At 50.0% G+C, this 4,519-nt stretch overlaps 1 long non-coding RNA gene across 1 annotated transcript; it reads right to left on the bottom strand.

The window, feature by feature from the left end:
• Positions 1-281: 281 nt before the first annotated feature.
• On the bottom strand, positions 282-4,215 carry LOC138920441 (uncharacterized). The gene is made up of 2 exons (XR_011431613.1): positions 2,517-4,215; positions 282-2,299 (listed from the first exon to the last, which is right to left on the bottom strand). It is a non-coding gene; the product is annotated as an uncharacterized lncRNA (long non-coding RNA).
• Between the last annotated feature and the right edge of the window lie 304 nt (positions 4,216-4,519).

Genomic DNA, 4,519 nt, shown 5'->3' with positions numbered 1-4,519 from the left:
GGCTAATTGATTCTTGACAAGGTTACCAAGACAATACAGTGGAGGACAGAATAGTCTTTTCAACAAATGGTGCTGGAACAACGGGGTATCAACACGCAAAGGAAGGAAGTTGGACCCTACCTCACACCATATACAAAAATTAACCAAAACGGATAAAACATCCAAATGTAAAAGCTAAACCTATAAAACTCTTAGACAGACACATAAATCTTCATCTCCTTGGATTAAGCAATAGTTTCTTACACATGACACCAAAAGCACAATCACAGTACTTGCACATGTATGTTCATAATAGCATGATTTATTTATTTATTTTTTTAAAGATTTTATTTTTCCTTTTTCTCCCCAAAGCCCCTTGGTACATAGCTGTGTATTTTCAGTTGTGTATCCTTCTAGTTGTGGCATGTGGGATGCCACCTCAGCGTGGCTTGATGATTGGTGCCATGTCAATGCCCAGGATTCGAACTGGCGAAACCCTGGGCTGCAGGAGCAGAGCGCACAAATGTAACCACTCGGCCACGGGGCCGGCCCCAGCAGCATTATTTATAATATCCAAAAAGTGGAAACTCAGATATTCATCAACTGATGAAGAGATAAATAAAATGTGGTATGTATGTATGATCGAATATTTTTAGCCATACAAAGGGCTGAAGCACTGATACACGTCACACCATGGATGAACCCTGAGAACATTACACTGAGCGAAGAGAGTCAGACATAAAAGGCTATACACTGTATAATTCTCTTTATGTGAAATGTCCAAAGGCAAATCCAGAGATTCCAGAAAGCAGATGGGTGGTTGCCAGGGACTGGGGGAGGGGCAATCGGGAGCCACTGCTTCTAAGCACAGGGCTCCTTTTGGGGTGCTGAAAATGTTCTGGAATTAGACTGGTCATGGTTTTACAACTCTGTGAATATACTAAAACCACTGAGCTGTACACTTTAAATGGTAACTTTTATGGTATGTTAATTATATCTCAAAAAAAATTTTTTTTCCCTCCCTCAATACTGACTCCAGGGCTCTAAACCCAGAATCGATTCTGAAGTCATGGAATGGAGCCCGAAAACGCCTCCTGAAGTTACCTTCTTCAGGGCCAGCAGCCTGGGGAATCTCTGTCCTCAGGTTTGATGGACAGATAAGATGGGGTCTTCCTTCTTACAGATGCAGCCTCCATTCTGCATGCGCTGAAGGGTCATGGAACAAGAGCAGCTGGGCCTGGCCCAGGCCAGGACTCGGCTCCTGTCCTCAGTTCCCTTAACCACGACACGCCTCCTCATGCTCACTTTCTAAGACTAGCTTATTCCTGGGGGAAACTGGAGATAATTAAAAATGTCAGGTCTGTCGAGTCTTTCAGGAAATTCAACATACATTTTCATATCTACAGATGCAAACGTTTTCAGTGCACACGTAGCATATGGGAGACCACACACTCTCCCTGGACTCGGGAGTGCCAGCGCGTGGAAGAGCCAGGACGGACACCCGCCAGTCGTTTCAGAAGAGGAGTTTGACAGTCACGAGTCACACAGACACCCCCACGAGGACCAGAGACAAAGGGAGCACCTTTCTGTGACATGTGCAGACCCCTGCTGGTGTTCTGCCAGCTCCAAGACAGACCCCAATCGGTATGAAGACTAACTATAGCCATCACATCGCTCCAAGAATTAGAATTTCTTTCCACCATGTCAGATGTGGGCTCATTCCTTGTGTTTTATGGCATGGCGCACATTTCTTATATTTTCAAAGCGTTCAAATTTTGGCCACTTGTGAGCAAGTTCTAGGCTTCAAGAAAAGTGTGTTTCAGAAAATTGTTAATAGATAACTCACAAGTCATGTTACTCAACGCAGGAGAGGCCGTGAGGAGTCTGAACTTCGCTGCCTGCCAGATGGCTCTTCCCTTTCTGTAAACTGCACGGAGGATTCATTCAACACCAGCAGAGGCTCAGAGTGAAAGTGACTCAGAGGATCTTCAAAAGGTCAGGAAAGTGCACTTGCCCATCTTCAAATTCCTCTGAACCCTCTGCCTGAGAACATCGCCACTCGAGGGACGTGGGCCCCGAGCTGTAGCTCGATGCCGTGGTGGTTCCACTAGCTCCTTCAGAAGTTCTAACGTGCCGCTCTGTGAAATGGGTCCACGGGAGACTGCGTGTGAACACTTTGCACGGCAGTCTTTCGAGATGCATTAGGACTGAACCTTGGCAGGGAGATGCGGGGAATGGCTCGTGCAGAAAGCCCACTCTGTTCCTGGTCTGGCCCACCATGGGGGCCGGAGTCCTCCAGCTTCTCCTGCGACAGGGAAGACTGCCAGGAAGTCACGTGAAAGCCAAAAGGGTGATGAGAAAATGGGCTGCTTTTCTCAGGGCAATTCTCCCTCCCCAGCCCTCAAAATTGGTACTATACACATGGCATTCAGACGTGAGGAAAATTTTTCTTAAAATATTAAAAGAACTACTGCTTAAACTATGGATTATCCCAAGGGCCAAAGTAGTTATTAACCAGATCCACCTCAGACAGATACCTGTTCTCTGTGCCTCTTCTGACCCGACCCACCAGTGAGCAGCATCTTCAGCCACGTATTTCACAGCTGCTCAGCCTGTGTCGGAGCTGAAGGGGCACAATCTGAACGACTACGGGACGGAACACGGCCACGTTAGGAGAGCTGTCCTCTGCTCCCCGGGGTGCAGTCCCACGGCCCCGCCCCTGACCGCCCACCTTCCACTTCAGCCTCAGTGGCAGGGAGCAGCTCTTGGACCTGGGAAAGTCGAGGCAGCTTCCCCTACTGACTTTGGACAGCAGAACGTGTTTGGGGCAGGCCTGGAGGGCTTCCTCCAGCCCAAGGCAGCCTCCAAGGTCCCAGTTTCGCACGGCAGGTCTCCTGAAGACGGCTACCAGCTGCCCCCAACCTCCCTTCTCCAGGGAGTATGCCCAGGCTCGCGAACATTTCCTGAACTGGACACGGTCGTGAGACCCAATGCCCTGTGCCAAGAGGTTTCTCCTGAAACACGAAACAATTGAAACAATTAAACATCGCCCCCACATCTACAGATGACTTGACTGCTGACAAAGCCCTTTCGCACGGACACATCCAGTCTGTCTTGGCAGCAACCGTGAACGACTACTGACTGCCTTCCAGATGAAGAAACAGGCTCAGAGGGATGAGAGGTTTCGCCAGAAGTCTCATCGCTGGTTTCAGAAGAGATGAAACTTGGCCAAAGAACTCCTGTGTGCTTCCCAGAAAAGCACAGAGTCAATCTATGAGCACCTGCAACGGCGACGCTGAGAACTGAATGCAAGACTCCAGGCAAGTCTGACCAGCACAGAACACAGCAAGACACTCGTCACGGGGTGCTCTTGACCCACGCTTGCTTCCCTTTTGACGGGGATCGCTTCCAAACCTCGGGTCCACTTGGGCACCTGGTTTTAGGGATGTGATGCATGGCTCTCAGCTGCTCAGACTGGCTCTGTATCGTCCAGATTGGTGATTCAACGTGTGGGCTCTGAATGCATAACACCGGCCACAAATGCAGCTCTCCACCTCAGTTTCTTGAACTATAAATTGACAAACCCATTTGCGACGGTTTTGAGTACTGGGTCTGAACAAGCAGGTAAAGTGCCAGGTGGCGGGGGAGCTGAGCGGGCATCGCTGTCCCCGTCACACTCCTGCCGCTGTCGTCAGATCACTGGATGGATAAGCACCTTCAGTATCTTTCCAAGTTCCAAGGAGACTGTTGAACCCATCGGGGCAGAGGCTGACACACCCATGGTCAGGAGCCTTTGGTTGTGTTCTTGGGCTCTTTTCATGGTGAACAGTGGTGACAGATCAACGGCCCCAGGTTCAATGGCTGACTCCACCCCCTGCCTGCAATCTCGCTGTGCTCCAGCCTCCTGCTCTGGACCCCAGGCACAATGGGTGCCTCTCCTTCCGGGGGTGCTATGAAGAGCACATGCCATAGTGCATGGAAACACCCGGGGCGTCTGGGGCTTCATAAATGCAGTCATCATGGTCACAACAATTCCCAGCCCTAATTCTCTCACCTTATTCCCATTAGTATCTTCAGTCATCTTGTCAAAACGTCTCCTTGAAAACAACATCCAGCGCAGTGCTGTGTTTGAAAAGGACCGACATGCTGGTGGCAATGAGCTCACTTTGCTGCCCTCAGAGAACTGTCGGCTCCCCGAGGAAGGGCCATCTTCCTGCCTTGCCTCCTTTGAGCTTTGGGGGCGTGGACACGTCACGAGGGCTGGCCCTGACCACGCCAGGGGTGTGCATTTTGGTCCATCCTCGGCGTCCTTTATTCGCCCTGCCAGGTGTCCAGTTCTCTCACACTGTCCTGAGAACTAGTCTGAAAAATAAACATTGCACACGAAGCTGTTTGAGGATCAAGGGCAACCCCCCTAAGGGGTGGCTGAATTTTGGAAAGTTCCCAAAGAGAAGGACCAAGAAAACCCAGAGGAAGGTGTTGGCAACAGTGGGTTTTTAGGGCCCGTGACCCAGATAGATGTTTTGAGCAGAGGATTCGG

Source organism: Equus caballus, chromosome 23 (genome assembly GCF_041296265.1).
Source record: "Equus caballus isolate H_3958 breed thoroughbred chromosome 23, TB-T2T, whole genome shotgun sequence".
Classification (NCBI taxonomy): domain Eukaryota; kingdom Metazoa; phylum Chordata; class Mammalia; order Perissodactyla; family Equidae; genus Equus; species Equus caballus.
Note: the sequence above shows the minus strand (reverse complement) of the source record. Positions and strands in the feature narration are given on the sequence as shown.